Raw genomic sequence first — 12418 nt, 5'->3', positions numbered from 1 at the left:
TAGCTGATTACTGATCATTTTTGACACAAATATAATATCTTCATGCCTACCTGTGGAACTGTACTTACAAAGGACATTAAAATATGCTATTCTTGAAGTGCCTGGGTGGCTTAGTCTGCTTAGCTGTCCAACTCTTGATTTCGGCTCAGGTTATGATCTCATGGTTCATGAGATGGAGCCATCCCCTCATTGGGCTCTGTGCTGACAGCATGGAGCCTGCTTGGGGTTCTCTCTCTCTCTCTCTCTCTCTCTCTCTCTCTCTCTCACACACTCTCTCTCTGTCCCTCCCCTCCTCACACACACACTTCTATAAACAAACAAACAAACAAACAAATGCTAATTCCTAAACCAACGAACAAGAGTAAATCCTTACCACTGTCCATTTTTTATATTTATCACCCTTTACCTTGAAGCGGTGTCCTTTACTGACTTCTCCTAGTTCTCTTCTATCTGTATAGCCATTTTATGCTGTTATGATGCCTTTTCTTTTCTTTTTCTTCTACCACACCGTAAACTACTTATATTTCTCAGGCTTCTATGTTTCAGTCTCCCTCTTTTCACTCTTACCTCGTCCTTGGCAATCTCATCTGTTCTCACAATTTTAATTACTGTTCTCAAGCTTTAAAGCCACAACTCTTTATTCCTTACATAGATCACTTTCCTAACCTCTGTAAATCTGCCTATTGTATATCTCCACCTAGATGTTCCAACGCTATTCCAAATAAACAGCTTCAAAATGGATCTTTTACTCTCTCCCCACACCTGGTTCTCATCTAGTACTGAGAGTCATCATAGGTGATGCCACCAGCCACACAGACCAGAAATCTGGGAGTCACCTTTCATCTTCGCTTCCCACTCCTCTCCCTCTGGGTGTGTCGATCATAAGTCTAGTTGATTCTTTTTGCCCCATGAACTTGAATCCGTGCTTTTCTTTGATTCACACCCCCACAACCTACTTCAGAACATCTTTATCTCTTGTCTAAACTCTTAGCTGATCTCCTTATTCTAAGTTTTAATCTTTCCAAATAATTTTTCCATATTGCCTCATGAATGATTGTGCTAAAAGGCAACTTAGGTCATGTCGTTCCAACTACTTAAAGCTCTTCACCTCTTTTAATCACCTGTAAAATAAAGCCCAAACACTTAGCATGGATGAAAGACCTCTCCCTATCTGGCCTGTGCCTATGTTTACTTTCTTCTCTCCTGTCAATCTTCCCCATACTCTGTAGGTCTTAGCAGTGCTTATTGTTCCATCTGCTTAAAAGGCACTCCCGTCACTCATGTGCTCTGTCTTCTTCCTCCCTGGTAAACAACTGACCACTTGCAATCCTTTCAAATTCTTGCCAAATAATTTCCCTGACCGACCCACCCTCTTTTGTATTAATTCTTTTCTCCTGTATACTTATATTATGCCCTTAGCCACATCATATTATAATGTATGTCTTCAACTATGTATCTATCCTATGGGACTCTGAGCTCCTTGAAAAAAAAAAAAGATTGCTTCTTTTCAATGCTCTATTTCTGTCTCCCTCCCTCTTGTGCATAGTAATTCATAGGCACATAGTAGTTCAATAAATATTTATTAAACAAGCAAATGTGGTTACTAAAATCCAGAAATTATCATAAAACTTGGCAGTCTAGTAAGGAGAACATATAAATAAACCATTCAAATATAACACATTCTGCATATCCTATATGGGTATCACAGTAACACAGGCTTACAGACTATCCTGCCCCACCTAATTGTGGGTCTCAATGCACAGCACCTCTAGGCTTGACATATTCATCTATCCATGAATGAAAGCTATTAGAATCTGGGGGAAATACTGATAACTCCATCTTCCCCATCATGATATAGAGAAACAAAGGGGGAAAAAGAAAGTGAAAAGGAAATAGGAGGGGTGCCTGGGTGGCTCAGTTGGTTAAGCATTCAGTGTTGGCTCAGGTCCTGATCTCACGGTTGGTGAGTTCTAGCCCTGCATCAGGCTCTGTGCTAACAGCTCAGAGCCTGGAGCCTTCTTCAGATTCTATGTCTCCTTCTCTCTCTGCTTCTCCCAGGCTCGCACTCTGTCTCTCTCTCAAAAAAATAAAATAAAATAAACATTAAAAAAAAATTAAAAAGAAGGAAACAGGAGAAGGCTAGTATAAAGGGCAAAGAGGTAAGGATGGGGGAGGAATAGGTAATTGTTGAAGTAATGGAGATCCTAGCACATATATGCACTAAATAAATATTTCTGAATAAATGAATGAATAAATGAGTGGTGGTGGAGAGGACAGAAATAGAGGAGTAAAAGGCAAGGTCTAAACCTCAAACTCCAGGCTACAGACCATGATGGGAGGGACCCATTTTTAAGGAGTGTAAGAAAACCTCCAGAGAGGGGCGCCTGGGTGGCTCAGTCGGTTAAGCGGCCGACTTCAGCTCAGGTCACGATCTTGCGGTCCGTGAGCTCGAGCCCCGCGTTGGGCTCTGGGCTGATGGCTCAGAGCCTGGAGCCTGCTTCCGATTCTGTGTCTCCCTCTCTCTCTGCCCCCCTCCCCCGTTCATGCTCTGTCTCTCTCTGTCTCAAAAATAAATAAAACGTTAAAAAAAAAAAAAAAAAAAAGAAAACCTCCAGAGGAAGTGACAATAAATATCTGGTTGCTGATTGATTCCACTATCAATTCATAATCACCACCTAAACTAAGCCCACATCTTGCCCAGAAGTCTAAGCTCCACTTGCTATTTGACCCTCTGACATCCACAGTGACATTTTCTTTTCTTTTTTTTAATGTTTATCTATTTTTGAGAGAGAGAGAGAGAGAGAGAGAGAGAGAGAACATGAGCAGGGGAGAGGCAGAGAGAGGGGGAGACACAGAATCCGAAGCAGGCTCTAGGCTCCGAGCTGTCAGCACAGAGCCTGATGCTAGGCTAGAACTCATGAACTGGGAGATCATGAACTGAGCTGAAGTTGAATGCTCAACCAACTGAGCCACCCAGGTGCCCCCACAGTGACATTGCAAACCTTCTCTACCCTCCTCAAACCCCTAGTCTCCCTGCCTCCACCCTCAAGGCAAAAAGATGACCTTACCTCTGCTTCACAGAGAAAACACAGGCCTGTAGATGGGCATCCTCTCATCTTCCAAATGTTAAATAGGCACATCCATCTAGGACTGTATCCATTTTATTCTCTCATTACTCTGGAAGGATTGTTTCTTTTGTCTCTTCTGTCATCTTGTGTGGGAACCCATTTCACTTGTTCCAGATCTCTTTTGTGTATTTAACGTCTTCCTCACAATTAAATCATCCAGATTTGGTTGAGTCCTTAAACCTTTCCTCAACCACACATTTCCCTCCAACTCTGAAGCTTCTTTTGTCCTTTGCTCCTGTCTTTCCAAGTCAAGCTTCTTTAAAACTGCTGCTGTTGTAATTAACATTTCTATCCCCATTTCCTCATTTTGGCTCCTCCATCCACTAGAGTATGAGTTCATGACCTCATCACTGCACCAAAATAGCACTTGCTAAGGTCATTAATGAAATTTCCATCCACAAACTTAAGGGATATTTCTAGCCCCCATCTCAATGGACTTCACATTGGCACTGTTGACTTTTCCCTCCTTTTGAAATACTCTTGCTGTTTAGTTTCCAAGACACCAAATCCCCATGGTTTTCTCCTATCATTCTGATTGTTCTTTCTTCATGTCCTTTACAAACTCATTCTTTGCCCTCTGGCTATTAAATCTAAGAAATTACCTTTTTTTTTAGAGAGAGAGAGAGGGCACAAGTGAGCAAGGGGCAGAGAGAGAGAAGCAGGGGTCACCCGAAGTGGGGCTTGTGTTTTACCCAAAGCGGGGATAGAGTTCACTGGATGTGGGACTCGAACTCACAAACCATGAGATCATGACCTGAGCCAAAGTCAGATGCTTAACCACTGAGCCACCTAGGCACCCAAATGTAAGAAATTCCTTAAGTGTGGCATGAAGCCCTATTTTCTTTTCACACCATGATCTTTTCTCAGATAATCACACCTGTAAGTGCATGTGAACTGGATAAACAAATGTGATGTGTCCGTAGCATGGAACATTATTCAGGCATAAAAACAAATGAAGTACTGATACTTGCTATGATATGGATAAAACTTGAAGATATTATGCTAAGTGAAAGAAGCCAGATACAAAGACCACATTCCTGTGAGACGTCCAGAACAGGGAAATCCATTGGAGTAGATTCATGGTTGCTTAGGGCTTGGGACTGAGGAAAGGCTGCTGTGACAGTTAAAGCATGCAAATTTTCCTTTTGGAAATATGAAAATGTTTTAAAATAGACTGTGGTGGTGGCTGCACATATTTGTAATACATTCAAAATCATGGGATTATTTGCACACTTCAGATGGGTGAATTATACAGTATATTAAGTCTATTTCAAGAAATCTATTTTTTTAAGGTAATAACAATGGGGCACTTTGCTGGCTCAGTGGGAACAGCATGTGACTCTTGATCTCAGGATTGTGAGTTCAAGCCCCACATTGGGTGTAGAGATTACTTAAAAATAAAATTAAAAAAAAAAGTTAACGGCAAACCAACTATATGGAAATGATCCAAACTTTCATGTCTAACTTAGACCTCTTCTGTGAACTCCAGGCTCATAGAGCCAATCTCCATATATATTCCTCAAATGCATCTCCAGATCAGCATATGAAACAAGAGATCCTGGCCTCCTTCCCAAATCTTATCTACTTCCAGTATCTCTATCTCAGTTAAAGGTGCCACCTTCTTTCAACCTGTTATGCGAGCCTCAAGCCTATCAGGGATCTCTAAAACCTCCCTTCTGCCATTTCTTCCCAAACCCAGTTAACACTCATAAGTATTCCTTTTCCTCCATCTCAGCTGCCACCACTCAGGTGCAAGGTCCCATTATGTTGAAAGTGGATGTCTTCAGGGCTTTCTAACTATTTGTCCATCCCTACATGCCCTCTGCTCCTCACTTCAATTCATTCTCTAATTCTATTCAGAGCTGTTGCAGCAAAATATAAACATCCCTTTTCTCTATGCCCTGTCCCAGTTTAAAAACCTTCAAAGGACTTAAAGACCCAAATCCTCAAACTGGCCTGCAAGGACCTGCCAAGACAGGCCTTTACCTGACCGTCATCTCACACCATGCTTTTAACTTGCCATGCCCCAGTCACACTGGCTTCCATTCAGTTCCCTGAATACTCATATTTCTCCTTTGCCTGTGCTGTTCTCATTGTCTGAATTATTCTCCCCAACTCCCCCATGAAACCTTAAGTAAAATATATTTAGCTTGCTAATGAGTGGTGAAATTGTATCCACTTTGGCCAGGGGCATGGGGGAAGAGGATGAGACAAGTTGCTAAGCTCCACTTCAAGGTGGATGCGGGATAGGAATAAAGCACTTCACCGCGATTCCAATACGTCCAACAACTCCAGTAAGAGTATGAATAAAACCACTTCTCACCTAGCCCTTTAGGAGATTTATAGTGTAGACCTGCGCATCTCTTAAGCCTTATAATTACCTCATGTTATTGTATGATATACCATAAGTGAGGTATTTCAGGTAGTTTGACCATGCAAGATTCTGTTTACCTCCCCATGATCAGAGGTCATTTCCAAGAATGTTCTCCAAACACCATTTCCCTTGTGTTTTGCCTTCTATTTTCATTCCTACAGCAGTAATTAGGGATGACATGTTTGTGAATTCTCTGGGTTTATGAAAATGTTAAGCAATAGAGTTTACACATGTACAATGAAGATGTGACTGATTGTCATCAATTCTGAAAAATCTGATGAACCATTTCAGGAAGTAAGAGCACTTTGATGGGAAAAATGGGCAGGAAAATTACATTTGCTTACTCTGTACTAAAGTCAGTGCGTTATTTGGATTCATGAATACATTAATGCCAGAGGTCATGCTGGGGAGGTGGAATTATAACACTGTTTCATAGCATTTACGATGTCTTTTGTGATTTTGCTAAATGAGAAATTCTTTTTTATTGGTTATGCCTCACAGTGGTACTGTAAGATGAGTCAATCTTCTAATCTTGACAGTATATTTGAATCCACTGACAAACAGCAAGGTGAAATAAACTGCTAGCATTACTAGCAGGTGAGTATGAAAGCTAGTATAAACGCTTTTGTGTCTGGGTTACCAGACAGCTTTTATTTTCACATGGGTTTTGCATGTCACAGGAGGGCTACTGTGTGAAGATCTGCAAAGTCAAAGACAATCCTGAGTCATGCATTAGGAAAGAGCCATGTACTGCAAAGCACTTATCACTGATTACCTCATCTTATATTCAAAATTCTGCAAATTAAGGCAGATATGGCTTCAAGTTTTACCAATGAGGAAAATGCGACCCAGAGAAATAAAATGATGCCCAGCTGAAGAAGCTAGGGCTGGAATCTTACTATACAGTTTTACAGGACTACCATTTTATATGTATTCTGTGCACTAAAGATTGTGTGTTTCTCAAGACATAACATTGACTCCACAGCATAACTTTCAAAGTGACAGAATGGTTCTTTTTTGTATTATGCATGTTGAAAAATGAATTAAACCAGGATTCCTGGTCCTGATAAGAAAAAGAGAGCTTTTTCTCGTGGGGGCATTGTATCAATTTTTCAGAATACATAACTGCAGAATGGAAACAAAAGAAAACCAAATGATTTACAAAGCATATCAATTTTTCTAACATGGAATTGTATAATGGAAACAAAAGAAAACAAAAATTATTTACAAAGTTTTTAAATATAGTCCGCCAAAGAAAAGAATTAAGTATCTGATTTTTATATTCATTATCTCTAAATACATATTCAGTGAGCTAGCTTAATGTGATTTGGATTTTTAAATACAGTCAAACATATAAAAGATGAGAAAAAGGAAATGAATCCATTTTAAAACTGTAAAAACATATGTTCTCAAGCATAGGATCCATGAGCTCAATAAAAACGTTTACTGAAAGAAAAGAAACTTTGGAAAGGATCACATACCCTAGAGCAGAGGATGTTTTTCCAGAAAAGCAAAATAAATGTTTTAACAAATATTTGGCAAAACAACAGCATACTTGTATTAAATACTCCAAATGTTTGCATTTTTAAATTCAGGAAAGAATTCTATATCCAGTGGGAAATACATCCAATCAGTTCCAAAACATTAAAGTTATTTTTCTTGTTTCACTCTCAATTACAAATTGGTTGTGCATATGATTACGCATTTGCTGAGACAAAACTGTTGTTTTCTGTTTAACTGTTTAATGTAACAGCGGATTCAGGGCTGATTGAAGATTTCTATCCATCAGAACTGTTCTCAAAGCTTCCGACTCCATTAAAATGAAAATTGACATTAAAATGTATAGTTCTTGACACTGAAAATGTTTTACAGTTATCACCCATCCAAACAGATGCCAAGCAGAATTGTTTAAAGCTGCAGAGTTACTTCTCAGGGAAAGCAGAGTGACAGCTGATATAAATAGCTCCATTATTTACATATCTTGCCTACACTGCTCTAGAAATGAACAAGTAAGAATTCCATGTTGTTTTGTTTGCTTTTTTCCCTCTCCATTAGAGGCTTTTCACCTGCCATATTTAGGCCTTTCAGCTGAAGCATAAATTCACATCCCAGGTCAATTAGTAGGTAAATCTTCAACAATGTAATTGAAACTACAATTCAGACTTTTGATCAAGAGCAATGTCAGTAGGTCAATAATAGCAACACAGACTCCCATGGTGGTTCCTAAGATAGAGTTTTAAAGAAGAGAGGAAAACTAAATCTAAATAAGTAAAAGTAGTACTTAGGAGGACAGAGGCAGAAAAGAGATAACAGGATAAGTAGGAGCAGATAAAGAAAAGTTTACTGGAATGAAAAGGAGAGAGAGATAAAACTTAATGGAGTAGAATCATGAAGAGTGCAATATACCAACTGAAAAAAAAAACACTAGAATATATTATTGTTTTTCTCATTATACAAAAAAAGAAAATCGTTTCCTTGACCAAATTTCCTTCCATCAGCGTTTTAATGTTTGAATCACACACGATGGTGATGCCTACAAGAATAACACACACAGAAGAATAAGGCATGTGCAAGGGAAAATTCCACAAAGGAAGTTGCTTACCTGTTATCATTGTGGATGTCAGAAACTTGACTAAAATATTGCCTTGGCCAACAAGTTCAATCTCCCTCCTTGATAAAAGCTGATAAAAGCTGAACAAGAAGTTTTTAACCAGGGCTGTCAAAAAACCCACAAGGATGGAAAGGTGTATAAAGTTTATAGTTACCTCTAACACTGTCTTATGGCCTAAGTTCCCTTAAGCATAGAAAATGATGTTTTGCTTGCACTTCTTTTTCTATTTGCTATCATACCTTGATGGCAAATGTTCAAAGTGTGGTTTATTTCCAATTGTGTGGTTCTACCTGCCTATGTCTACCTGGGAAAGTTCTCTTTTCCTGCCCTGCTGCCTCCCTTGCCTTTGGAAGGAAGAATACTGCCGGGCAGGGTAACTGTAATCAGAAGATCAAGCACTGTATTCAAACACCCTTCATCTTACATGCAATAGAAACTCCAGAGGCACAAGAGACATAAAGAGAATTCTAAGTAATGGTTCCCAAGGCCCTACTCCCTTAAATTAACATGCAGTCATGCCCCAAATCTGAGTGTTTCTGAGTATTCTGACTAGCCACTTCAAGAATAACATTTCACTCTGATTTGAGCTATTTTCTATATATATCAAAGGGACAAGAGAAGTACAGTTTCCAAATTGAAAATCTTCTCACCCTGTTCCTACAAGAGCTCTGCTGGCTGAGCAGAAAGGACTTGTCTGTTGACAGAGTAAACTCCTTCCCATCTACTCCACTTTGCTAGTCTTTCTGATGACATTGAAGCAAATGCACAACCCAGGGAAACTCCATCCTCCTTGGCCAGACTTAATTCCTTAGGCTGACTCCTTTAAACAAATGGAGCTCATGGTCAGGGCTACTTAAGACTTAACAGATTATCTGGAACTTGTCAGACCCAGCTTGCTGACTTGCTGGCTGTAGATTTCTTGCTCACATATGATTACTTCCTGCATCAAATTTTTCACTATAGTCTCTTTCCCATTCTGAACAAAGGTCACACCAACAGCTCTGGTAAAAAATCCCGACCCTACTTACTAGTGAATCAATGTCAGGTGCATCAGAACGCTGAACCAAGTATACAGATGATAAATCTTCATCTTTCATGTTACTATCTCCTTCATGAAGCATTACATGATTTTTACATTGAGTTGTTCCTTCTACTAACTTCTGCACCTAAAAGAACCCGTAAGTCAATGATGAATAGCAGGTACTCAAATAGCGGTTTCTAAAGTATGCATCCAGCATGTTTCTTGTACCTTGAAATACCACAGTAATGGTCTGTAAATGATGTTTAACTTCACTCATTGTAAAATAAGTAAAAATTAAAAAAAGATGGCATTGTTGGCCTATAAAACCAGTAAAAAGTTATAATTAATTGATAATAAAATTATAGGTTAAAATTTAAGATGCCAAAACTAGTGAATAAATGTGCATTTTCATGGCCCTCATTAGCCAATAATAGGGAATCTATTCAAAAGGCACAGGCCTCCTTTCCTTCAGTGCCTGTTTGTCCTAATTAAACTAAAGTCCTGCTAACTCATTTGGTCTTGTCCCCTCATATAGTACGGGTTACTACCTTCAAAAGTTGCCAAAACAAAGCAGAGAATCCAACTTTATTGTCCTTTAAGAAAGTAGGGATATATTAAATATACCATCCTCCCTCTCTCTGCCCTTCCCCCACTCACACATGCATTCTCTTTCAAATATATATGCCATCCCCCCACCAAAGACCATTAAAAATAGAACTCTTTATACATGTCAAATCATTATTCCTAATTCTCTAGGACTTTCTTAAACATTTTTTTTAACTTTAATCAATACATAGTTGCACATGGTTACAACATACAAAGATCTAGGAACCTAACTTAATAACACACAAAGGAGATGATACCCTGTTATTCAAAGGTACTCTGGTGTCTAATTTGCTGAGTCTTCTGGGCGAATTTAATCTGAGCAAGCAAAGAAAGCCAAAGAACCTTGTTTAACTAGGAGTACAGAAACCATCAAAGTTGGGCAAAAATGGACTAAGAGTAGCTAAAAATATGACAGCAAGGGAATTAATAGAATAAAGTAGAATAGATATAAAAGTATTTGCACTGATTGTCTAAACTTCATCATTGGCAAATTTGGAAACAGCCATCAAGAAAAGGAAGCATCTGGGTGCCTAGCTGGCTCAGTAGGTAGAGTATGCAACACTTGATCTCAGGGTTTTGAGTTCAAGCCCCACACTGGACATGAAACCTACTTAGAAAGAAAAAGAAAATAAAAGAGAAGAGGAGAGGAGAGGAAAGAGGAGAGAAGAAGAGAAGGAAGCATCTGAAGAGAAGAGAAGACAAGACAAGAGAAGAGAAGATAAGAAAAAAGGAAGTATCTGCTAAAGAGTCTATACATCCAACAAAGATGAGGAGATTCCAACTAACAAACCTTTGCCTTTATCTTTGCTCAGAAACTTCCTTCCTATCTCTAAAGCTGGGTTTCCTTAGCTAGGAGAGAAACGGAGGGAGAAATGGTGTTAGCAATCTCTACATGGATGAGATATGGAGAATAAGGGGGTGCAACTGGCCTTCATTAAATTGGAGCTCCATGGGAGGGCAGAGTAGAGCAAATATTTGAAGAGATAATGGTTGAGAAAAATCCAGAACTGACTAAACATTCCAAGACATAGATTCAGTAAACCAAATGAACTCTCAGCAGAACATTTTTTAAAATATTATATCCCAGTATTACTACACATAACAAAGAAACAAAATCTTAAAGTCAACTCAAGAGAAAAGAGAAATTACTTTCATAGGAAGGAGTATGAAACTGACATCTGATTTCTCAGTAACAACAACACAATTTAGAATTATATTTTCAAGATGCTGATAGGTAATAACTCACCATTTAGAAGTTTATACACAGCAAAACTACCTTTCAAAAAGGAATGAAATTATACCTTTTCAGTTAAAGAAATGACAACTTACAATTAAGATACTTCCACTAAACTTTTTAAAAATATGTTTCAGGAAAAAGATAAATAAAATAAAAATATGTTTCAGGATAGTAGTGTGCACAGCAGTCCTGCAGATCTGTCTCTTGCTTTGACAGTGTTTGGACAGAACAGACCCAAGGATGCCTGCCCCTTCCACCAACCTCTGATCATGGTCCAACCTTTTTTCCAGTTGTGACCCTCTGCTTCTGGGACCAGCCAACACCCTATTTTAAGCTTAGCTTCTTATTACTGATCACTCATGAGCTCCTAGATTCATCAGAATTATTCCACCGATGTGGAGGCCATGATCAACTGCCTGGTCAACATGTATCTGCAAGCCTCCTGCACTTACTCCTCTCTGGGCTTCTGCTTTGACCCAAACCATGTGGCTCTGGAGGGCATGGGCCATTTCTTCCACGAGCTGGCTGAAGAGAAGCGGGAGGGCACTGAGTCTCTTGAAGATGCCCAACCCAGTGTGTGTGGGGGGGGGCGTCCTCCTCAGTGCAGAACCCATCCCAAACTGAGTGGGGTAAAACCCTGGATGCCATGAGAACTGCCCTGGTTCTAGAGAAGAGCCTGAACCTAGTCCTTTTGGATCTGCATGCACCTGGGTTCTGCCCACGCAAGCCCCCATCTGTGTGACTTCCTGGAGAGCCATTTCCTGATAAGGAGGTAAAAGTCACCCAGAGGATGGTGACCATCTGACTAACTGCAGGCTGGCTGGCCCTCCAGGCTGGGCTGGGGGAGTATTTCTTCAAATAGCTCCCCCTCAAGCACAATTAGGAGCTTCTGAAGCCTCCTGGCCTTGGAGGGACCCCTCTAGCATCCCTCTCGTGCCAAGGCTTGTGCCTGAGCCTCTCCCTGCAGCCACTAGACAGCTTTTTAACCACCCTGGAGCCCTCTCTCAAGCCATGAACCAAATGGAAACAATAATGCTTTTTGTAGCATAAAAGGAAATGTTTCAGGATAAAGAATATGATTCCAGAAGGAATAAGTAAAATGTGAAAAAGACAAATAAACAAAGAAAATGTGGGGGTCTCCTGATAGGATGGGGGGCCATTAAATGTGGGGCAACCTGGGTAGAGACCAATAGTGCCAGGGCTGAAAGAATTCACCTGATACAGAACAAGGGAGATAGAAGTTTACTGAATACACCACAAGGGAGCTGCGGGCAGAACAGCAAAGCAGAGACTGCCACAAGGTGGGGGTGAGGGGTAACAGTTATAGCATGGAGTGAAGGAATATGGGAACTATGGAATTTTCCAGTTTTTGGTAACTGTGCCAGGTTGTAAGTAGCACATTAGTTAGTTAAAGCCTATGGCTATTTCAAAGCGGATTGCT

At 39.8% G+C, this 12418-nt stretch overlaps 1 pseudogene; it reads left to right on the top strand.

Moving 5' to 3' along the window:
• Nucleotides 1–11336: 11336 nt before the first annotated feature.
• LOC122216939 lies at nucleotides 11337–11860 on the top strand (annotated as a pseudogene).
• Nucleotides 11861–12418: the final 558 nt, after the last annotated feature.

This window comes from Panthera leo, chromosome B1 (genome assembly GCF_018350215.1).
Source record: "Panthera leo isolate Ple1 chromosome B1, P.leo_Ple1_pat1.1, whole genome shotgun sequence".
Lineage (NCBI taxonomy): Eukaryota > Metazoa > Chordata > Mammalia > Carnivora > Felidae > Panthera > Panthera leo.
Note: the sequence above shows the minus strand (reverse complement) of the source record. Positions and strands in the feature narration are given on the sequence as shown.